General features: G+C 37.1%; 1 protein-coding gene across 1 annotated transcript in view; it reads right to left on the bottom strand.

Annotated features, from left to right (window-relative positions):
• The window catches only part of LOC108669204 (semaphorin-5A), a gene marked incomplete at its 3' end in the record, with an annotated part of 43,094 nt that extends 17,917 nt beyond the window's left edge, over positions 1–25,177 (bottom strand). The window contains exon 1 of the mRNA XM_018156509.1: positions 24,908–25,177. The remainder of the gene's footprint in view (positions 1–24,907) is intronic.
• Between the last annotated feature and the right edge of the window lie 1,043 nt (positions 25,178–26,220).

The raw sequence follows: 26,220 nt of genomic DNA, 5'->3' as shown, positions 1-26,220 counted from the left end.
GGCTGACGGAGTTACGAACCCGCAAATATGTTCGATAGTTTGGCTCAGGCCGAGTACCTCGTCTACTACCACAGTACATATACTAGAACTAGCAAAAGTACCAGTACCCATAATGGCGCACACTACTTTTAAAATAAGAGTCTAGAGTGAAGGCTATAGAACTTGCTCTAGATCAACTGGAGTACCCCGAATACTATCATAGTATACTTGCTACACTAGCACCAAGTACCCTGATGGCACATTCTGTTTTTTCCAAGGCGGTCGAGCGCGACAAGGTTTTTGCAGGAGATTCGAGAACTCTGCATGGCAAGCGGTCGCCTTATCATCGCGTTACCATATTAAGTCATGTGACCGATCCAAGGTTGACCCCAAGATGACGTTTAAACGCATATTCAAATCCAAGAATAGAAAATTTTAGGAATTGTTTGTCACATGCGATTGTTTTATTCTTTTCAAACGACGGGAAATTACAGTGCCACTTAAAAATGCATAAGGCGAATAAAGCTTCGCATTGCTATTTTCTCGGTACAGGAATATGAAACCTCGTTTTATTTTAATAGAATTATAAATTTGACATCAGCTCGCTTCGAAAAATGAATCAGGAATACTGACGTGATGCTTAGTATCTTTAATTCTTAGAAGCAAGATCATGAAATTGGTTTGAATAGGCTTGAAAAATAGGGTTTGTAATCCTAGATAGATCTGTTGCGGAATAGTCATTTCTGTGGCCGGTTATTCAGAGATATGCCTGCAAATGCCACTGCGCAGGGCATCCCTCAACAGAGAGTGTTGAAAAAAATTATTGTGCATTTTCATTACATGCTTTGAAATAAACAATTAAAAGATATTTTAATATTTGACATTGGTCATTCAAAAAATATTTTAAAATAGGTTTTCGCACCTCGAGATTCTCATAAACATACTAATTTACTAAAATATTGGTACAAAACTGATGGATTGGAGTTATGACAATTAATGCTCCTTAACCAAGGATGTACGATGACTGAAAAAATACGCTGTTGACCAACCGCAACATAACAGCCTCGTCAATATTCCTGCGTCGATTCTTCATACAAATGGCACCACATTTGTAGGCTCAAAAAAGTGACCTTGTTTCAGGCCCAGCTGGTGTTCAATAAATACTTTCGTTTTCAAGCCTTGAAATGTTTGCCGAAAAATTCACATTTGTGCAACGAGCCGACACCATAGATGGGCGACACCACATGCCGAAAACATCAGTTCAATACCACTTTAAAAATACGACAAAATCAACAACATAAACACCGTCTATAATTATATTTTGATACATTTTCATTTCAACTAAATTCCAATTTCTGCCAAGATATTTCTACTTCTACTTCTTCAAATGTCGAAATTATTTAAATTTTGATGACACGGAAAAAACTATAAAACCCAAACAATTATTCAAAAACGAAACTCGCCTATGAATATACAGTATACACAGCGCCTCGAGAAGAGCGAACAGATGGCATTATGAGCGATCGATGGCAAGATGGCAATTTACTATGCCCTGTAGTTTACTACGAACCATCAGAGTCAAGGTGAGGCGTCAATGAAACTTACAATACCGCACTCACCACGAGACTGACAGGACTGCCTTACAGCAGTCACACGAGCGTGATTTATATCCTTCACGGTGTCAAGTCTTGCATATGATTAATAAGTCTTGCATATGATTAGTGATGTCGCTTAAGTAACGAGGGGCATTGAAGGAAGCAAGCCTACACGCAACATTTGGAAGTAATGAGCGACAACATGAATGGATTAGCGCCTCTGAAACCAGTGAGCTTCATTACAGGTAGTAAATGCTCCAACTCATTGTCGTCTGAAAGCGAAAACACTCATAGTGAATGAATTAATTATGCCTTAAACAGCTAGCTTATTATCCTGGCTAGATCGACATCAAAGCAACGGCAACGTTTGCTCAAATCTCTGAGTCGAGACTGCAATATGCCGACGAACTCCATGCGGCTAGAACAACCGCAAACCCCGTCTCTTGCAGCTATTATATGTACATTATTGAGGCAAGCATTGATGGAAATTTCTTTACACTTTATTTATTATATTCAATAATGTAAACCAGGAGGTATACTTCCCTAGAAAATATTTGATATACGATCAACTTGGAACATCGGAGTTTAAAATGCTGTAAAGAGACAAACTCAGATATAATAATTATATTGCATTAAATGTGTTTAAATGCAACGTTATTATTGCAAAAATTTTACTGTAAAACGGAAACTCGACTATCAGCCACATATAAGGAAGAAATACGCAAATATATTCAGAGTTTTGCTATTTCTAATACAATATACACAAATGATTGGGCGAGATTTGTGTGGCTGCATACAAACAACTCAATCACAATAAAACAAATTTCAAAAGAATTAAATTGACCCGATTCCCAGTTTTTGAATAATCACAAGAGCGTCAAAATCGCGAAGATTTTATTTTCATCAAATGAACATAAACCGCTGTAATTTTTAACTTCATCTCAACAAAAATTTCCTGCCTCGCATTCTGACTTTATGAACAATTCATGCAACCAACAGATGAATTATTCAACCTCCTTTAGATTCACCCGCAAAAAATACTGCATCGATATACACGACGCAGAAATAAACTGCCAATCTCCATAAAAAAAGCGAAGCAAGATTTTGTACCAAGGCCTTGGTTTGTAAAAGTTTGTAAAATCACATGGCTACGCGCTGTGAACTAATCATGCCATACCTCACGGCAGAGAATTTAAGTCCACGTTACGTTCTTCGGAGGCCATCCTTTCAAAAAAAGTTAAGAGATCGTAAGTTCATCAGCCAATCATTGACGGCCTTTCAAGCAAAATCCACCAATCATAGACAAGAAAATAGAGCGTAAGTACTTACGCAAACTTAGCGAATTTTGAAAGTATGGAACAATTTGTACCTCTGATCGCAGTATATAATTGGTGTCATTAAGCCTTTAGCAATGCAGGGTCTTTGCCCTGTACAATGCAGGCAGGGGAGATATGAAGCGCACGTGGCGGCCGTACGAGAAAGTGCAGGAGTTAAGGACTTCCAGGAAATGTGATACGGCGATCCTAGAGCGTTCCTATTATGCCTGACTCCCTGCAAGCCGAGGCTTGTTTTACTTGACCCATGATGCAAGAAAAGAAGAAACTCATGGAGCTGGCGGAACACGACATGGTCAATTGAAATATATGGTTTACGAGGCATGGATCCCTCTTAAGCCATCAGTGAGATATGCGAGTGAGCCAGCTGCGGAGCTTATCTCTCCTGCCATCTGTTAGGACCCAAGCAGACTATACCATCTGTTGCAGATAACTCCCATCATTCAGGGGTCACATGAGGTATTTTATGCATCAGAAACTCAATGAAGACAAACTGCAATAATGAAACTTGTAAAAGATAACCATTTTCAGGATGTTTTATGAGGAAATTTCAACCTCAACTTATGGGGTTTTATTAAAAATCATTGATTCAAGCATGACAAAGAGTATGAAACGTCCAGTCGGTGATACGCCTAAATTTCACGGCAAATTTTTTGTGAGCGATGTAAGTGATACGGAGAACATTAGGACACAAAATAAAATGCAATCTACAAAATTACACATCTAGGAATAACATTAAACTGATCCAATAAGCATAATTAAATTTATATAGATTGAATAAAGCTGAACGACCGAAAAACATTGATGAGCACTATCGCATATCGACAAATAAAGATCTTTTTAACCAATTATCATACTTTGCAGAACATGGAACATTATACCAGGAATTAAACATCAATTAACTAAATGCAAATCGATAACTTTTCAATTCATCGAATTCCAAATTAAATGCTTGTCTTAGCTGGAAATTAATATATTTCTTCACAACGTTAAAGTTTCAGCGCAAGGTTACAGTCTCTGGTGACCGTCTTTACATGCAGAGGTCAACCGCCCAGATGTTAAGCTATAGCGCCGAGCGCAAAAACAGCCTTAATTGTCGGACGCGTGTCTGATTAGCGGCTTCATAGGAGCTATTAACCCTTTACCGCTCATTTAGTCTCAGTTGCACTATCCTTATAATGTTATTTGTAACAGAAATGTAAATTAATTTATAGGACACAAGGTAATATACGTCCTATAAAGGTCAGGTCGTATTCAATCTCAAACACAGCGATCGTTCATTAATTGTTTAAACAAAACAAAAATGAACGGGAAAATAAATTATTGTCGATACAATCTACTCAGTGCATTTTTCAAAACTATCGGACGAATTTGCCATTAATTTTGATGCTTTGGTACACAATACAAGGACATTTTAGTGAAAATTTTTGTATTTTACAATTCTGACACTGCATAAACGGTGGAAAAGTCTTGAAGACCACTCGCTCAAAGACGCTTTTCACAGCACAATTTTTCGAGTTATCTGCACACTGCAGCTCACTCAACTTTACTAATAATTTATATAACAAGAAGCAGCTCTGATGCAAGAGCCTTACCAGCACTCTCGAAAGAACGAGCGTTCTTCATAGGCCACCGGTATTTCAATTCAATAGTCCTCGTAGCTCGTTGCTTTATCAATCAATAAATACTTTATCAACCATACTTTAAATAATTTAAAATACATAAATACTAAATCAACCAATAAATAAAAGTATAATGATTGCACTGTAATGAAACATAAAATAAAAATATAAAAGTCGAGGTCATCGCATCTAAAGACAAAAATTTCTGAGGCACCAAGTTTCACTAAAAATCGTGAGCACTGAAGACCAAATTCCAAATATTGCGAAGAAGTCTCGGTAATATCCGCGCTATGGTTAATTTCACGCAGCCAAATCACCACACATGCCTTGACAAGGAGAAAATTGCAATTTTAAACTCAAAGAATAATAATAATAAAATACAAAACCTCGGTGCATCAAAATAAGCACTGTAATGAGAAAGCCTGACGTTGTTGATGAGTCACGAACATCAGTCACATCAGTCAACCGCATGCCGACCGCAGCACGAGAACACATTCTACGTTTCCATATAAAACTTTAAAACTTTGTATTTATCAACAATTTAATAATAATGGTAAACGCTTCGGGGAGAAAATGAAGTGTCAGGCAATGCAACATTTAGTTATAAAATCTATAAATATTTAAAACATAAGGAGGAAATAGTTAGGGTGATTGCAAATCTACGATTCTCAATTAAACTTCAGACAACTGAAAAAGAAACGGGAATAATGTTTCTATACATTATTTACAATCATGATAAACACTGCAACATCCCACATTAAATTGCTTTCACTTAATTTAGCACCAAAACCTTCAGTACAGTGCATGCAATCCCTGTAAATAACGATACAAAATTGTTGAATAAAACTCTGAATAATGTGGCCTCATAAAGCACATAAAATAAAGTTGTAAAATCTTCGGTGAAAGCCAACTGCAAAATACAAGACGATCGAACAGCCCAACGAACTCCAATTGAGGATCATTTCTTGCAAAGCATTGAAGTAGCCGAGCGCTAACGGGAAAATGTAAACAGCCAGCATCTAATTTGCTTACTATTGATTCACAGTTTACTTGAACGATAATAAGTTTTTTTAAGCTAGTCAAAGCAAAAATAATCATCATTAGCAATAACATATTTTAAAATTCAACAGCAATCAGGATAGAGCGTCAAGCATGCATAAAAAATATATATGTATACCAGGCAACGTAAAAACAAAGTACAATTGAGTTGAACAAATTCTAACAGTGTCATTGTAACAACTTGGGATGCCAATCCAAGTAGACCTTTATAGGTCACTACAATCCAAGTAGACCTTATAAATTCAACAGAACGAAATTTTAACGGAACCCCTGAAGCAACTTACTTGTACGTTCAAGTCAGAGATGAATATAAAGAGAAATTCATCAAAACACAACAAAGTATCTAAAGTTCATAACGATTAGTAAATGGAATTAAAATCCAGTCTCCACCTCAACTTAAATAAAACACGACCACCACTTTTATATCACTCTAAATTATGAACAAAATAAACCACTTTCATATAACTCTAAATTATGAACAAAATAAACCACTTTTATATTACTCTAAATTATGAACAAAATAAGAAGACCAGACACGCAGGTGCGACCACAGCGAAACTGCATCTATAAATCCACAACCTTTCACAAATCATTCAAAGGGAGCTGGACAGGCGAACTGATCGCTACACGGAATTGCATGCAAGTGAAGGGTTCAATTTCTTCGATTGGGCGGCCGATGGATAATCCGACAGCTGAACGAATCGAACGATGATTATGCATGAATTGGCGTTGAAAAAATACGGGACAAAATTAAATTAAGCACATCTTACAGAACATATTCGTACATCTTATATTCGTACATCAAATCATATTGTACATCTAAAAATATCTAGTACCTAGCAAGAAATAGAACGTACCGTATATGTTTATATATACTTTATATAACCTAAAAAACTTCATTCGCGGAATATTTTCAATACTTTGTGATACTTGAATCAGTAATTTTTCAGAGAATGGAAAGCGCGCATTACAGCAATGCAATACAGATGAATATTAGAGAAAAGCATGACATTTTTAGCGCCGCTAAATTCATGTGCGGAAATGAATTTGTGGTTGTTTTTAATGAATTTAAATGCGAATAGTTTTAGAAGTATATGATAAAGCTTTCTGCGGTAAATTAAAAAGCCATTCACTGCAACACGACCCGGAATCATCATTCAGAGCAGTGAATAATTCCAGAATATGCGAGCGAATACTGATCACCGTATTCAAGCGAGGCGATTCAAGTTGCCAGTTTTCACAAAGTGATTGGCTATTTAAACTTGAATATTAAATCAGCGATCAACGTCTACTCTGAATCAAGCACACACGGCAAGAAAGTAAAGAGTTACAAGCACTAATTACGAGATAGCGACACTGAGGCATAAAAAATAATGTTAAATGTGTAGAAATGCAACAACTTAGAATTGCTGACTTTCATTAATGAAGTTTCTGAAGAGTTGAATATCCTTTGAATGCTTCACAGTATTATATTTTTTAATTATTTAAATCATTCAACGTGTGACTAAATGGAAGGTTTTCATCTCTGCATGATATACCCATAAAACACGCGTGTGAACAGACGAGTTTAATAATTCATATTTTCATCCAACACGAGAATAAGACAGCTAGAGATCATGTAAATTCACGCGATAAATTTGAATTCATTCAGTCGAACAATGGTGAATAAACTGGAAATTTGGCACCGCGAAACAGGGTCGTCACCTTTCTCTCTCTCGAACACCTGGTCGCACGTACGTTCAAAAAAAGTTAAGAGATCGTAAGTTCACCAGCCAATCATTGACGGCCTTTCAAGCAAAATTCACCAATCATAGACCAGAAAATAGAACGTAAGTACTTAAGTTAACTTAGCAAATTTTGAAAGTATGGCCCCAGGAATCTACAACTGCGCACGCATCCATTCGTATCCACTGTTGGATGAGCCTCCACCTAGAACCATGAAGGTTATAAGCTGGCACGGTTACAGCCTAGAATCATAAAGGTTATAAGATGGCACGGTTACAGCCTAGAACCATGAAGGTTATACAAGGCCATGCATGAGCATATGTTCAGTCTTAAAATGCCTCGTACCCTACGGAACAACTGATATCTTCCGTCCGTAAGGCCAGTCTAGTCAAGAAAAGTACAAGAATCGGCGACAGGCCTATCCAGGCCTATTTATTTAATGCCGAAGATACTATTCTATACTATACTACTAATAAGAGAACGCTTCATCACAGCCAGCGCGCATCAGGCGCTGCGCACAAATGCTTGGGCCAGAAATCTACAACTGCGCACGCATCCATTCGTATCCACTGTTGGATGAGCCTCGACCTAGAACCATGAAGGTTATATGTGGTACGGTTAAAGTCTAGAACCATGAAGGTTATAAGACGGCACGGAAGGTTATAAGACGGCACAGCCTAGAACGATGAAGGTTATAAGATGGCACGGTTAAAGTCTAGAACGATGAAGGTTATAAGCTGGCACGGGTAAAGTCTAGAAACATGAAGGTTATAAGATGGTACGGTTAAAGTCTAGAACCATGAAGGTTATAAGACGGCACGGAAGGTTATAAGACGGCACAGCCTATAGAACCATGAAGGTTATAAGATGGCACGGTTAAAGTCTAAGACGGCACGGTTAAACGTCTTATAAGACGGCACGGTTACAGCTTAATTTGAACCATGAAGGTTATAAGATGGCACGGTTACAGATCTGAACCTTGAAATTTGTAAGATGGCACGGTTGAACCCCAAACTATTACTTTTGTCTCTTNAACAGCGAAACCAAAAAAAAAACGAAGCACATTCAGAGAAAACAGCGAAACCAAAAAAAAAAACGAAGCACATTCAGAGAAAACAGCGAAACATTGTCCGAAAAAACGAAGCACATTTTCCCTTGTGTGGATCATCATGGCGTAGATTGTGCCGACGAAAGGGCGTATCAGTGCTACTTGCAATAAGTGTGTCGCTATTTTGACAATATGACTCGTTCATTTTGCCGAGTGTGAGAATGCAAGCTTGTGTCGCTAAGCTCGTCGTTACTCACAATGAAGAGCGTCAATGCTAAGGGTCGCCTGGCCCATGCAAGTGAAAGTATACTTCACTCGGATGATGGAAGATACACGAGTGGCAGTGCGAGGCATATACCTCGATAAATAATGGCAATGGGTCACCTAAAATTTGACTTCAGTTCCAAAATAAGAAAGATCAATGGCATCAAATCTTTATTTCTGACGCCAGTATTTCTGACTTTATTCTTAGATCTATATTGATCTAAAGATCAATGGCGTTAAACAAAAAGTAAAACCAACACGTTGTACCACAAAATAGTACAATTACAAGTTGTAAGAAGTTGCTGATTTATAGGACACGGCTGGAAAAAAAGAGGCAAATGCGCATACAAAAATTTACCACCACTCATCTCAATAATGAATAATTTAATTTTCATCAATGAATTATGTTAATTTGCGTAGAAAAACTTCCCGCTCATAATCATCAAATATATTAAATATAATTTTGTTTTGGTAAAATTTTAACCTAAATTCAAGTTGGTCACTCGATGGAGACGAACACAATGTAAATCACCCGAATAAAAATAATCACCGAGTTGCATTGGTTAAAGAAACAGCACAAGAACAACAGCGGCAAGGAGCAACAGCAACACTCGCCTTATCTCTTCAGAGTATCTGCAATCTCCTCTCAGTCCCGCGGATCTTGGTGCGTTGCAACGCAGAAACAGGATCCAGAAAATTATTTTGCACAAAAAATCATGCCTATATGGGATTATTTTAAAATTGAGAGAAAGTTTCCGAAGTAAGGGAATATATTTACCGTAAATCGCATGGATTTATGGTAAAAATAATTTACGTTTATTGAATTTTTTGTGACCTCACACTATGGGTTTTGCTTATTTAAATTTAAAGAGGTGGAAATTTTTTGTTTCCAGAAGATAGCGAAGTATAGTCTTGGACTAGATTACTTTCTCCTGGAATATAAATACTAATATTTTATAAAAAAAAATCCTGTAGGCAACATGTATGTTTAAATATAAGAATATCCTCGTTCAGTTTTTGACTGCAAGTGATGCAAGTCCCTAAATCATGTAGAGCGTTGCACAAGATGAGGATTTTCAGCTCTATACAAACCACTGGCCGATACCTTGCCTTGAGACGACGACCATGCACCAAAAAAACCTGCCCAAATTAAAGACAATGATACTCGTATGATGCGATCTGATGCATCAATGACACGGTCGGAGAAAGGGCTCAATATTGGCCGTCCCTCATCATGAGAGCAGAGAAAATGAACTTCATTATAGGTTCATATGTACACTCTTAGATGTTTGGTGTGTTCCGAGCAAAGGGTTTATGTACTTCATTATTATCGAGAGAGGATTGGATGAAGTGCGTTATAGGTTCATATGTGCACTGTTAGATGTTCGATGTGTTCCGAGGGGTTTGTTTTATTCATTATTTATGAATAGAATAAAGCGTTTATTTACTTCATTATGATAGACGATTGGATGTGGTGCGTTATTGGTTCATCTATAGGAGGTCACGAGCAAAACATACGTTATGAGACCGCATATAAGAATAAGTGGCATACAGAGCCACACACAACTTGAAATTTAATTTGATCGATTATAATTTAAATGCATACGTTTAGCAATTCAAGTAAGAATCTAAAAAGTAAAACCAACACGTTGTACCACAAAATAGTACAAAGTACCGGTAATACAATGTTGTTGATTTATAGTACACGGCTGGAAAAAAGAGGCAAATGCGCATACAAATATTTACCACCACTCATCTCAATGATGAATGATTTAATTTTCATCAATCAATAATGTTAATTTGCGTAGAAAAACTTCCCGCTCCTGATCATCAAATATATTAAATATAATTTTGTTTTGGTAAAATTTTAACCTAAATTCAAGTTTGTCACCCGATGAAAACGATCACAATTCAAATCACCCGAAATAATCACCGAGTTGGTCACCCGATGAAGACGAACACAATTTAAATCACCCGAAATAATCACCGAGTTAGTCACCCGATGGAGACGAACACAATGTAAATCACCCGAAATAATCACCGAGTTAGTCACCCGATGGAGACAAACACAATTCAAATCATCCGAAATAATCACCGAGTTAGTCATCCGATGAAGACGAACACAATTCAAATCATCCGAAATAATCACCGAGTTAGTCACCCGATGAAGACGAACACAATGTAAATCACCCGAAATAGTCACCGAGTTGCATTGGTTTAAAGAAACGTTTTTGCTAATTTTTAAACGTTGAATTAATGTTTATTTCAGGTTGAAATGCTGAACAACCAAAAGCACAAAAACAACAGCGGCAAGGAGCAACAGCAACACTCGCCTTATCTCTTCAGAGTATCTGCAATCTCCTCTCAGNACGTTATGAGACCGCATATAAGAATAAGTGGCATACAGAGCCACACACAACTTGAAATTTAATTTGATCGATTATAATTTAAATGCATACGTTTAGCAATTCAAGTAAGAATCGAATATTATAATTGAAAATTCCTTAATTATCGTTATCAATATCTCCCGCTGGCGAAACATAATAGGGTTTAAATTTAGTACACTATCAGCCCAGCTATAAATAAAAGCAACTCATTAGTACAATGTCGCTGCATAGTTTCAATGCATAAGATTAGAATAATCAGCATTGAATGGAGAGCTATGGTGCATTTAAACTTGCTGCATGGATATGGCCTGCAGATATCGTCGAGCTACTGCACAAACAATTCTAATCGGGGGGTACCTAATAAATGAATAAATAAATAATAATAAATGAATAAACTTAGCATCCGGTCTGCGTTGACATCTTACAACTGCAATAAATCAAATATATTAAGAAGGAGAACGAGTCATAAAAAATCAGTCAACTCGAAGGTAGAACACAAAGTTTTGATTTCACTTTAGAGTGCGTTGAAATCCGTTGAAACCCGAATTTCGAACATTCTTCTTGAATATTCAACATTAATTATTAAATCCATAAATAGCACTCGATTCATATTTATATACCATACATCAGGATCAGTGAAAGATGAATATATATTATTTTACTAAATATCAGGACTATTACGCCTGCTTGGAGGTGATGAGTATAGAAATAAATCGTGCAAGCTGTGAGAATTTTCCAAGCATAACGATTTTCCCCATCAGCCTAGTACTATATAGGAGCTCTCAATGAACCACCATCGAGAGCCATCGGCCATTTCCAAGAATTCATTTCTTGGATATAGAGCGGCAATTTGAATAGCCAGAAGCCATGAGGCAACAATGACGCCACCAAATTCCGACTAACACAAACGGTTGCTTCTCCATATGAAGTCTTTTCTCGAGAAACGGCTACCTGCTTCCAAATAATACAAAATTCCATATATAATTTTCGAATAAACAACGCCCTTTTTATTATAAGCTCTGCTATTTATTACAATGCCTTGATTATCTTCACATCAAATAATTTTCATAAAATTTTAACCCAGTAATTGCAAGCATTACACCAGAGTCTGGTTTGAGGCAGCAGGATAAGAGACTAAGGAGTCCTTACCCATGTCCTTCTAATCGCTCTTAATCCTTCACCGCTGCCCTTAAAAAAAATTCTCTGGTCCCCGGCCGGCGGCGTATAGCAAAGCCGGCAAATATTCGGCCTTATAGGGCCGGTCATATCAGCCGGTCTGACCAGTGACCAGGCGGGCGGTATGCCGGCGTCTCGACAGCTACAATATACGCAGGCGCCGCTGCAAGAGATTCTCGGTGCCGTTACCGGATATGCGTACAACGGAGTTCTGGGGTCGTACTATCCAAACTCGCGTAAGTACATGTAGCTACCTAATTTCACGTAGCGGCTCAAGTACAGTACGTATGCGGCCTACGTACACGTTATAGCGGCTTAAGTCCAGTATGCGGCTCAAGTCCAGTATGCTAACTGCAGCGCGTTGCCGGATGAAAAGTTCATCAGCAAGAACGCCTGAGACAAATTGCTCAAATTTGTGGCGTCAAAGGCTTGCCTCTATTATAGAACGTATTTGGAATGCAAGTCAGATGGATGAGTATACGAGAATTGGAGTGCTGCGTTACATGAGACCAAACATCATAAAAAATGCAACTGCAGACTGGACTACTTGAACAAAAAGGAAAGTGAAAGTTTAATCCAAACATCAGACGGGCGGGAATCATTTACTTGTTTTGTCATAACATGAACGATATATGCAGTACATTTTCCAACAATTCCGTATCACAAGTAACCAACAATCAAGCAGTCTCATCAATAAAAATGCTCCCTACAATAGCGTAGCTTCCAAGAGGCTGCCTATATCAGATGCACCATAGCACAGTTCCTCAATGCCAAAATGTTTATCTTGAGTAACAAGAGGCTGACAAGTTTCTTCAGATATTTTGCCTCTCGTAGTTTGAGCACAATTTATGACCACGTCTCGATCTAAAGGATGAGCAAAGGCATTTGCCCAACGCAAATTAACAATTGACAAATGTGAAGCGAGCAACAGGGTTCCTATTTCGTCCCGCGAGGGAGTTGATTGCTGCGATTGTATAGGAAATTATCCAGTCAAGATGGAAGCATGCAAATACGACTGTGGGGTATATTGTGCGTGAGTAAAAATAACCTGCAGTTCATGTTATATTACATTCCAAGTTAACACTCGACTTGAACGCTTGTGTATTAGAAAGCACCATATCAATACTGATGTTTTTTTTACAGTTCAGCGAGAAATTTTTGTTGGCAAAGCTTCATTCCAAATAGCATATACAATATGAATTGCGTGAACCTCTGAAGAATAAGGCAACCTCTACCTGAATTTTAAATTACATCGTCCATTGAGTACGATCAATAATTGTGAAAAAATTTACCAAGTTTTCTCACTTCAAAATAAAATATTTAGAACAAATACCAAGTAGGTGAAAAATTATCACAATGAATAAACCAATAAAAAACAATTTAGCACAAGACCTCAAGCTATACCAACAATGTTAAATATTCATGTGGTCTAATTAACGTAAATTGCAAACGAGAGTGGTTGTAATGATACGCTTATATATGGCGTTGCAATTATTTCAAGCATTGCTTGTAAATGCCGGAGATCTAGTTTGGAGAGACTAATAAGGAAGCTAATGACGTACAAGACTCGGGATTGAGCTTGTTTATATATCAACGTGTTTGAAGGCTGCGCTCTCCGAAGCAGGTTTACGAAGCGAGTTAATTTGGTGACCCGAGATCATCATCACAGCTAATATTGGCTTGCTAGGTTTTATTAGCAGATAGCATCACAGGTATACACTTGCTTGCTAGGTTTTACTAGCATCACAGGTATACACTTGCTTGCTAGGTTTTACTAACAGATAGCATCACAGGTATACACTTGCTTGCTAGGTTTTACTAACAGATAGCATCACACGTATACACTTGCTTGATAGGTTTAACCAACAGATAGCATCACAGGTATACACTTACTTGCTAGGTTCTACAGTGATGATAATTAGAGGTATAAAGCAATGGAAACAATGATTTTCTATAATATTGATGAGTAAAAACCTAAAGAACCAATTTAATGGGCGCGGATAAAACCAAATTGCGTTGTATAATTTAACGGAACAATATGTAGGGCAGAAAGACGTAGACGGTAGACGTATGTATTTTCGACAATTATCACAGAACCTACTATGCGATAAGAAAATTACTTGATCTTAACAAGCTATAACGATATTTCTCGTTCAACCACAAATTCAGATTAGCAATTATTCGCAGAAAAAATGCAAAGGTTCATAAAGGTAGCTTCGTGAGGGAGAGCACAATGTATTTATTTGATCGTATATGAAAAAATGTCAGTAATTATGTCTCTTTCATCGCAAATTCAAATGAAATCTAAGCAATGCATTTACTTCTAACATGTTCGATCGCCGGAGACGAAACACCAAAATATTTCGTGCCCAGTCTCTTTTGCCAAAATTTTGCTCTTCTGAAAAGAGTTGGGGCTTTTCTTCGACGAAAAAACCTCATCCGATAAATCGCTTCACATGATCAACAGCTCATTTGAAATCGACGTCTCTTTCTTCCATAAGATTTATGGAAACGTTTGACCATACGAACATGCCGCGTGCCTGTACACCCGCTGAAGACGGTTTCCTACAGGAATATGACATAATTTACGCACGAGTCTCATTTTAGCTTGAAATGCAATAAGAAAACATTCAATAAGAAAACATTCGAAAAGAAAACATTCAATAAGAAACCTTCAATAAGAAAACATGCAATAAGAAATATTCAATAAGAAATAAGAAATATTCAATAAGAAACATTCCATAAGATAACATTCCATAAGAATGTTAAGATAATAAGATAACATTCCATTAAAATGCCTAACAAATTACGGACCAGGCAATAAGTCCAGCGGCTATCTCAATCAATCGTCAGTTATGGAAAGATCGGGTTCCAAAGGCCGGATCCCTTGTGAATCAAGTCACGAAAAATTCAAGAATCGGCAACAGGCCATGGGCCTATTTCTTCAGCGCCGACACTTCTATTCTATTCTATTCTAAAACATTCAATAAGAAAACATTGATGCTGAGTTGCATGCATAATCAACTTAAAATCAAACAAACTGGCCGATGCCACATATCCATGCACCAGATTTTATTCAAAGTGTGATTTTTTTAGGGATCCATCATTTCTATCCGTAAATTAAAGTTGATAATTAATAGCCAATTACTAAATTATTTCATATCAATTTTTCATCGAAACTATGACACCCAACTTACAAAATTTCAAAATTCATCTCACGCGCATATTTATATGTGAATGAAAACCAATTGAAACCAGAACAGTATTCATAAAACAATATTACAATAACAAATTCATATATTCAATGAACAAATTCACCGAACTTACTCTCGTCCAGCATTAATAAGCGTGCGTTAAAATATATAGGGTCCAGCCACAGATGTAATTAATGTACTCGATACATCACAAGAAAAAGTGTAANATACACATCTAGATGTGTATAAGAGACAGGTGTAGAGGGCTAAGATCGAGCTCAGCTAATTGATGTTCCACCAGACAACATCGCCCATCTTCAGTCGCGGGATGAGGCGGTATGGCACGCGATGTTCTGTGAGCACGTGTATAGATAATTTTTTCAACGCGACGCAGATGGATTACTTTCACCAAATTCTAATTATTAACAAAAATATCAGACTATGTACATGCCACAACACGTTTAATAACTCTCTTGAGGTTAGCATAAAGTGAAAGCATTCAATTAGCCTATTTTGAAATGATTGTCAACTCAATCCGACGGTTTATCAAAATTCTTCATCAAAAAAAAGTTGTGATATTCAATGAGGCTTTGCAGTCTATAATCTGTCTTTACATTCAGAGAAATTAGTGAGACATGCCCAAATTACGATGCACATTTGTCCTTGTATGGGTCATCCACACAGTTTGGTCCGGCAAGCGAGCGAATCAGTGCTACGTCTGTTTTTTACTGGGGCTGTATATATACGAAAGAGCGTCACTATTTGGACAATATGACACGTTTAATTTTCTCAGTGCATGAACAAGCATGTGCCAAACTCGACCCACGTTCGAGGGTCGACATGAGGTCAGGTGCTCTTCACCTTTGCCCTCATCAGCCACGAGAATGCACACAGCAAACAACAATCAATTGCATCCATCCATCTTGCTGCAACCTACGTATTTACCGAGAACAAGCTAAAATACAGGGATGAAATTAAGTATCGTGATGAATGGCCTCTTGTATATTCTCGTTCATCACATCCAGTTAATTAAATGACGCAAATTTTTCAAACGCCTTTTTCCAAAAATGCATATGAACTATAGCAACGTGACCTAACTCATTTTAAGAATATAAGTAATGTTTGTGGGTATTTAGATAAGAAAATAAAAATTTATGATAAAAGTGACCTTGATTGAATCAGCCGTATTTTTGTGAAATTTACGTCATTTGGTAACCAACGAGACACGCCTGATACCAAACAGAGAAGATTTTACGAGCTCCTGTAATTGTCATGTGAATTTAAATTGCAGGGTAAACATTAGCGATAGCAAGAAGATATAAAAAAACGATGGGCGCGGTGAAAAAATTTGGCCATTTGCACAAAACAAGAAAAAAAAAGGCACGAGGAAGAATCTTGTAACCACAGACAATAATTCGGTACTTTTTTTGCCAACAAAGAATTTTAGCATTTTTGATTTTTCGAGAATTAGAATTTTCTAGTCAGTAGCTCGCTACAGAAACTTTAAACTTGATAGATTGAGTTGCGGATAAAACCTTCCTGTGTAACGATAAAATCGTATTGAAATTAACGTGCCTGTGAACAAAATACTTACAATAATCATGTGTCGAAAGTTACCATAACAAACGCAAAGCAGCTACTTAAATGCATTTTTTGCGTTTAAACATTTAAATTTATACATATATAATTAGTAACAACCTATGAATTAAATAACGGTGTTGTTGACGACTGTTGCTACTTAATTGTAGGAAATAAAGCAATTAGCCTCATGATTAGAGGTTGCAGATTGTAAATTACTTAATTAGTCCTGAGATTGAATTTCAACTAACTCTAAATATCAACCGGTTATAAAAATCTAGCGAAATTTAAAAGAAAGAAACATTCAACGAAAATTGAAAAAGGAAACAATTCTTAACATGATTTAATTTTCACACTTGTATCTAGTGTACGATGATGCTACCGCGCAGCTGCTCAAATTACAAGCCGAACGCATGACCCATATGGCATAACATATGCATCCCTAAGCCCCAAATAATCTCTACTGAGATCTTCTGACAAATTGCTGGAATTAAATCAACGCTGGCCAGCCTTTCACTGTATAGTTGAAGGTGAAATCCACGGTGCAGTGAAAATTGATGCAAAGTTAGTCGATGGAGTTGGTGCATGAAACTTCTTCCATATGGAGCAGTCCAAAAATGGAGCGTTAAATGGTGTCTTACTTGCGACCCATTTGTTGCCATTGTTAGCTTTGAGCCCCAGCTATTGTTAAGCGAGACAATAACTTATAATAATTAGCCTTTCACTTTCATTTGCACAAGTATTGCACTTTTGCACTGCCGTTCTACATGCAGCTGGTGCCTCTATATGTCCGTAAGCTGGGCAGTGATTAAGACTACTTCAATAAGAGCGAGAATGAATTAAGTCAAGCCAAGGTATAAATTATTAGGAATTGTAAGGATGATAGTAAACTTTGTCTTCAGCTACATGAAGGGCAGGTATTTATTTAATTAGTTATGATTTATTGAAAGTGTTTCTTATGTGAAATCGATTTGTAACAAAATGGCTCAAAGCTCGATAAAATCGATAATATAATGCATTTTCCAAAATTATGAAGAAGTAATTCACCCTTTAATATTGATTCTTAACATAACGTAAACTAAAATTACTGTGCGGGTAATGATAACATAGAAATTCACAGAAATAAAATAGATCATACAATAAAACCGAACCTAATTTTATAAACTGACTGCAGTTGTTCTCGGCGAATTTAACCTTTATTATACTGACCTCAAGACTTAATATAGATACAAGCAGCGCGAAAACGCATTTGCCTAACTTTGGGCACGTCAAGCGTGCAATGCAAGTGCAATAATTTTAGACATGCAGGCACTAATTTGCAACAACCTTCCAGTGACGGTTTTATAAGCCCGTAAAATTATGATTTCAAACAAAAATAACGAGGTAGGCTCGACAACGTCGAATTACTAGAGGAATGATCGAGTGAAGCTATCATGCGTCCAACCCTTAAATCGTGTTACTAGGTTTAAGGGGCTTTTTTCCAACAGAAAATAGGTATACTAGATAACATCAGTTAATTGAACACACAAGCTAAATTAACTTTCGGGATTAAACTTCGTTGCATTTCCGTAAGGACCGATTAATAATAATTCCCCCATATTTCGGTTCCTTCACTCGGTCTCATTCATTAACAGACATGGACGCAAAAATGTGGCATTGAATCATAGGTACAGTTTTTACACACGCAAGCATATGTTTTCCCGAAATTTTCATCATAGTTCCTATACTTTCTCTATCAGAACGAAACCTGGCTGCGAGTTTTAATGGCCGTTAGCATCGCAGTATTTCACGGTGCCGATCTCACTAGAAAGGGCTCATGGCGTGCCGACATGTACGGTTAGATGACCAGCTCTTATCTGGTTAATATCTGCAGTATTTTGGTGCGCATTACTTATACCAAACATATTTGTCGGCTCTACAATACCGTCGAAACCGGACAAACAGGGTTCTGGCCATGCCCTTTTTTGGCCAAGCTCCACACACACATATATGCGTGTGCGAGCATAAACATACACATTTTTCCTACATAACTGCATAATTGCACAACATAATTCCACAGAGGCGTGCATCTTTGTGCCGTTAACAGACAATTCAGACTTCTTGCATAAGATTAAGAAATTTTGCACTAACGCGTTACAGTGGAATCGGGTCTCATAACTTTTGCACATACACAAACTCGATGGAGCTTGCATGGGACTGACATTGACATCTCGTGCAAATAACACTAAGTTTACAACGTACAGAAACATACAAAGGTACAGAGCGAACGGTTGAAAAAAAATGAAACAGCGGGGGCTCAGACAATGACCTTGCTGTTGAAGAATCTAACCTCCGGCAGAATATTTCTTCAAGCTTGCAGTCCTTCTTGGAACTCCACCCGGTCAGCTATGTGGTATCGCAAGCCGATAGCAGGAATCCTTTATCCTTCCTTCTTATGAACCTATACTATGAAAGTACTTAAAATTAGGAGCTATGGTTTCTCTTGAAGAGCTAGACAGTTGGTGAACTTCACAGATAACTTTAATAAGGAATAAAACTTCTAGAATCAGGCGTATTAAATTAATTCACATTTTTACAACCGCGGGAGTCTCGTAACTGGTCAAATTCTATCGCACCATGCAAGACTAAGAGAGGCAAGAGCCCCACCTCCGTAAACAAAAGTAATGTAAATCACAGGCCAATCTCCGTTGAATTGAGAATGCAGTAATACACAAAGTTGGCACCTAGATTGCCACCATATTAACTAGAGTCTTGCATACGAATTGCCGATCGAGGCCCCGGACACACGACAATTATCTATAAGTATCAACTATAATACTAGTTAATACTAGTAACTTGCCAGTTTACCAACCGTTCATATGCACTGAACAATCTTTTCAAGATCCACACAGATTTTAAGAACCTGCCTCTGCATAAAATCACCATACAAGTTTAGAAATCATGAATATCCTATGAAACACTAAAGAATTAAATAACTCTTATGAATTTGAATGTTAATAATTGCAACTGTCTAAAAATTTTATAAATTACATATTCGCAAGAAGTCCATGGAAATAAGTTCCAGCAAATGTAATCGAACCTTCGTATAACACAGTAAATTAAACAACTGCATGGACCTTCTGGATAGAAGCGCTAGCTATACTTTTAAGTACGTAGCTCGATTTATAGAGGCTAATACCGATTTATGGAGGCTATTTGCAAGAGATACCGTAGTGTATAAATTACATTTGAAAAAATAAAACGATGTAAAATATTCCCAGAAATTATTCGAAAAGATATTAACTATCAAAACCACAGATCCGTCAAAACGAGGCGCTTATATAAAGTATACGTCACAAAATTCTCACCTGGTTACTATACTGCATCAGAGTTTCTGCAACATGACATAAAATAACCTTCAGTTCTAGCGAGCATGCATCTCATGCACGAGTATGAAAATGAGCTCCATAGCAGGCGTAACATTCAATAAGCTAAGCCATATTTAGTGTAAGCCTGAAGCAGTTTCGCACGTAAGCCTTCAAACGTGATTATTTTTATACCAAAAGATCAATTTCTTTGAGGCCTAACTGCCGAGAGCTAAAAGTCGAATGGATATTAAGGTTCAGAATTATCGTACCGTTTTGCATTTGAAATTGACGTCTTTGCAAGTATTTTAGGTGAAAATCGCCGATGCTACGGTTTCTGTTCTAATTCATTGTTTATATCTATAATTGATAGGAAAAAAACTTCAGAAAACATTGCAATTCCATCTTCGCATGAACGACAAATTTAAAAGATCTCAAAAAGGAGATTTTTAAGTCGGAAGCTAACGAAATTTCGCAGCTAACTCTATTATTGTAGATATACAGTAGGTAATCATCGACGAAATGACAACACGAGTTTTTTGTTGTCCTTTAGATCGAGATAATATTCGATTAACAAAATATTCAAAATTCGAAGATTTTATCGAAAATTAACCAACTGATTTTCGGGCCAATGTTAGAGAAGGTCTCGCGTACAAATCCTATACAAAGTTATTACTATAGTTCTAGTCCTACCAAGTTATTACTATAGTTTTAGTCCTGCCCAGTTATTACCATAGTTCTAGTTCTGCTAAGTTATTACTATAGTTCTAGTCGTACTAATTTATTACTATAGTTCTAGTTCTGCCATGTTATTACTATAGTTTTAGTCCTATTAATTTATTACTATAGCTCTAGTCCTACCAAGTTATTACTATAGTTCTAGTTCTGCCAAGTTATTACTATAGTTCTAGTCCTACCAAGTTATTACTTTAGTTCTAGTCCTACCAAGTTATTACTTTAGTTCTAGTCCTACCAAGTTATTACTATAGTTCTAGTCCTACTAATTTATTACTATAGTTCTAGTTCGGCCAAGTTATTACCATAGTTCTAGTCCTACCGAGTTATTACTATAGTTCTAGTCCTACCAAGTTATTACTTTAGTTCTAGTCCTACCGAGTTATTACTATAGTTCTAGTCCTACTAATTTATTACTATAGTTCTAGTTCTGCCAAGTTATTACTATAGTTCTAGTCCTACTAATTTATTACTATAGTTCTAGTTCTATAGTTCTAGTCCTGCCAAGTTATTACTATAGTTCTAGTTCTGCCAAGTTATTCCTATAGTTCTAGTTCTGCCAAGTTATTACTATAGTTCTAGTTCTGCCAAGTTATTACTATAGTTCTAGTCCTGCCAGGTTATTACCATAGTTTTAGTTCTGCCAAGTTATTCCTATAGTTCTAGTTCTGCCAAGTTATTACCATAATTCTAGTTCTGCCAAGTTATTACCATAATTCTAGTTCTGCCAAGTTATTACTATAGTTCTAGTCCTGCCAAGTTATTACCATAGTTTTAGTTCTGCCAAGTTATTACCATAGTTTTAGTTCTGCCAAGTTATTAATATAGTCCTAGTTCTGCAAAGTTATTACTATAGTTCTAGTCCTGCCAATTTATCACTATAGTTCTAGTTCGGCCATGTTATAACCATCGGCTGGTGTGGAGACCTTCATACAAGTACCTTAAGAGGAGTCGCAGAGTGAAGTATCGGCATGTGCATACATGAGAGGGCGTACACTGGGCTAAGTTCTTTAGTTGGCCGAGGCTTATCGAACACAACTGCATGCTAATCCAACTTGCTACGGAGACAACACCTACATAATGGCGAGCTATGTAGAGCCCAACAACGCGACCAATATTGAAGCCGCGTTAACATGGGAAGACGCGGAAGAATCTATAGGGTTGAGCATGCATACAATTACAATTACTGGATATCCGACATTAAAGTCGGTCACTTGTATTCATGTCGAATTAAATTTGTGCAAATATTGATTGTACCATCTTCCATGAATGAAAATTAAATAGCGCCATTGCAATATTTCATGATTGTATTCTCTAAATAACTATCGTAGCATGCTAGGCTTGTAAAGAATACGATTCCAATTTGTCCATTTATGCCCAGTCACACTCCAGTAAGTGATGAAAATATGGAAACAGAAATGTCGTACACAAATATGTGATGGATTATGTCAGAAAAAAATCGCCGCACTATACTCGAACTCAGCTGCAGAAGTTGTTCTATTCTTAGGTTCTTCAGTGGATTTAAAGATCAAAGGAACACACAGAGGCGACGTTGATCGAGAAGCCCCGTTTTCCATCCATACATTTTTAGCGAGATCAGGCTGACCTGTTCTGTTTGAATGCGCAACGTCGTTGTCCATTGATTTTTTTTCTGCAGTTTAAAGTGTTGTTCAAAGCTGAATAGAATATACAGTAGCTTTATTCCATCGACAGAAGTGCAAGTTATGAGTTAGGGACGACTGGGGGCTACGCCCGAGCCTCGTACAAGAAACAGGAGACTTGCTGACAGTCTTTCTCGATATGTGAAGAGTGAAGAGTCATCTTGAACTCAATTTGGTCGCTCTCATGAATAATGTCGCTGGTCTGCAATGCATGTCAAGGGGACTAAGGACTAAAAAGCCACCACGTAAGATTCAATATTTTTATCGAATTCATTAAAAGGTAGAAAAGAGCGGACCAGAGATCAAGGAAATAGTTTCAAAGTTCAGTGCAATTACATAACAAATGTTATGTAAATAGTATAATAAATATTCCAACAATATTGATATTCAAATATAATAAATGAAAAATTATCAATTTCCCATTATGATGAAAAATTTTGCATTATTTTCTGAAATGAATGCGACAGGAGCGGTTAGGTTGTTGCCTAGTAAATCTAGTTCAGACAATTGCGCGTCATTACGAGAAGATTAGAAGAAAAGCTTTTTAATGAACCAAAAATGCTGATACCGCCAATGCAAGGTTTCGTCGAGCGCTGAATCAGCATTAGTGAATCAAACAAATGTATTAACCCTAACATTCATTGAATATTACAAGCATCGTGAGAAAACGCGCAATTCTTGTAGTTGAATGTGTGCAAAAAAACGCTGACGCGCGCAAATAAACAAAATAAAAATAACAAAATTGCGAGAAAACATGACGGCGATTCAATGGCGAAGATGAATCTAAAATATCAGCAAATTATTTTTGGCTGAACGAGCAATTTTATTTTTACGTTATGACAATTACAGAGCAGCTGCGTCATGGTTGAACTATAAGCTTAACTAGCTATAAATAAGGTTGAACTATAAGCTTCTACTAGTTCAACCATGAGCTGCGTAGCAACGTTCCGCGGATGAAATCACGCGATGTGTGATCTCTATTACCAAGAGGCGGATGAAGTGCAAGGCCGCGTCTATTTCGAAGTTGATAAATTATATAGTTTTCAAATTATAGTAAAAATTTACAATTATATTTAGCTGATTAATGTAAAAAATGAACTTTTTACTTATACAATTTCGATTAAAGTTATCAAACAATTATAAATTGCCATTATTATTCAAATAGATCTTCCTAAGGGCCACGTACTAAAGCGTTCTTCTTAACACGTGAAAAAAGCATCCCAGCACGGTAATATTATTAAGGGAACAGTTCGATTCAATTCCACACCTGTTCTCAAAACTTAAGCTTAAAAGTTTTAAACTGATCCTTTGAAACCGCATGGCTGTATTTGTTTCGTGAAACGATACTTTGAGAACGAAACAAAGGTAAACTTGAATACATTTTACGAACAATTCATCATAACGAATACGTCTCATACATGGCGGTAACAACAAAGCTGTGCAGCCCAAGGCTGGTCGCTCAGAGGCAATCGTGTCTCAGGCCAAACAGCAAGCAATTCCAACACTCGAAGCTACGATGCTATCTCAACGTGAGCGTCACATGGCTAGGTCTGCAACAGCATTAAGTCGCTGCTGCGACACGCGAACTAGGAACATGACAGTGAGAGAAACGCCTTAAGGGTCCGACTAAAGCTCCGGGCATATGCTCGGTGGCGCGAACTGCCTAGTACTTCGTAGTCTATCATGACTCATGAGTATTATTTGGTTAATTAGATTCAAGTTCATATACACATTTGAAATATTTTATGTGGTCTTTAACTATAATTTAACGTGTTTGAATAGAATAATCACTATCTTGCTTCCTTCTTTTCACACGTGGAAACAAGCCTCAACTTTCAAGTACATCAGCGAGATGTTCAGAGAAAGATTAAACTATATATGACCAGCCATTCGCGAGACTAGAGAACCAAGTAATCCTAACTTAACCAACCCCCAACGAAGCCCACAACTGTACAGAGACAACTACGGTAGCGACGCGAAACAGGAAGTGAGGAACATGTCAAGAGTTAAAATAAATTGCTTTTACACGAGCATCTAATTGGAATATCTCAATCTTAACTTACCTTAATAGCCTATAAGCTAGGTAGGAGATGTAATGTTTAAAAATCCAATGGAATTACCTTGCCACATTGTAGTTGTTCAATGACGAATGTATATTAAATTTTCAAATCTATGGTTACGTACATTGCTAGGTTTAATAACTTACCTCAATTGCACGTTTGATGAGAAGCCTGCCTCGTTGCAAGACGCACGTAAGTTCGTAAAATAGGCTACGTTCTATATGGATAGGAAATTTTCAACTAAGGATAAAGTTCAACTAACAATAACTAATTTGTCGGTAACACACACACATTCGAATCGAAATATAGGTTCACCTCAAGTTCCATTTCGAACTATCAATTACAAATTTGTCGATTACACACATAGGTATTCGAATTGAAATGAAGATAGCTATACCAAGTTTTTTCGACTATCTGGAAAAAATCGCCAGCCACATGAGAGCATAATCTTGCATTAAATATTCGCTGATTAGGCGAAAGATCATTATCAAATTATTTCAAAGCTAATAAGAACTGTTATAGGTAACTGCAGAACGCTTATCATAAAATGTGCACCAAAATGCAAAGAAATGCATTTTGTCATATAATTATACCATTTTCCCAAATTACACCAAAAGTTACAATCCAGCCATTTTTATTCTTAGGTATGCGGCATTTAGCAAAATTTATCGTAGTTTCACAAATGTGAACCATCCTATGCATTATTAAATAGCTTTGTATGAACTCGAATGTATGTATCTAAATTTAACCGTACTGAAGCATAATTATAAAACACTAAAAATGAGGTAGCAGGTGCAAGAACTGCCGGTGCTACACCGACTGCTTGCAAAATGATCAGATCAGATCCCAGGCCAGTATGAGCTGCCAGCCTGTCGCCGGTGCCGGACCAACGCTGGCGAAAAACCACCTGTTCAAGTTATCTTCACCTAATTCAGTGTACTTTCCTATTAGAAATAATAATCAAGCTAAATACATTGACGATCAATATTATTTTATAATTCCTAAAGTCTAAAAAACGTGTATTTATATTAATGAGATAGCAAATCTTTGCTTCCAAGGGGCAGGGGTGAGATGTTTGCGCTTCACAGGGTCAACATCAGTCTACAAGCGAGTGCTACCCATCCTCACAACCTCTCTCGGCGGTGTCAACACCGACACTGCATCGAAAGCGGACTGCGGACTTGCTTGACTTGGGCGGCATCTGGAGAGACAGATATCTGAACAATTTCAGTTTTTCCGCCACAATTCAATAATTAAGATTAAATAGACAATGCATTTATTTATATACAGGATTCAGGGGTATGCGGGGCAGATGCGACAGGCCAAATTCTTCAATCGATATCGCGGGCCATTGATACAATTCACTAATGACATTGCACGTTTAAATCAAAGTAATTTAATTCTCACAGTAGCTATTAGATATGCATTAGCAACAGAATGCATTACAAGGCTTGACATT

The sequence above is a fragment of the Hyalella azteca genome, unplaced genomic scaffold (assembly GCF_000764305.2).
Source record: "Hyalella azteca isolate HAZT.00-mixed unplaced genomic scaffold, Hazt_2.0.2 contig3034, whole genome shotgun sequence".
Lineage (NCBI taxonomy): Eukaryota > Metazoa > Arthropoda > Malacostraca > Amphipoda > Hyalellidae > Hyalella > Hyalella azteca.
Note: the sequence above shows the minus strand (reverse complement) of the source record. Positions and strands in the feature narration are given on the sequence as shown.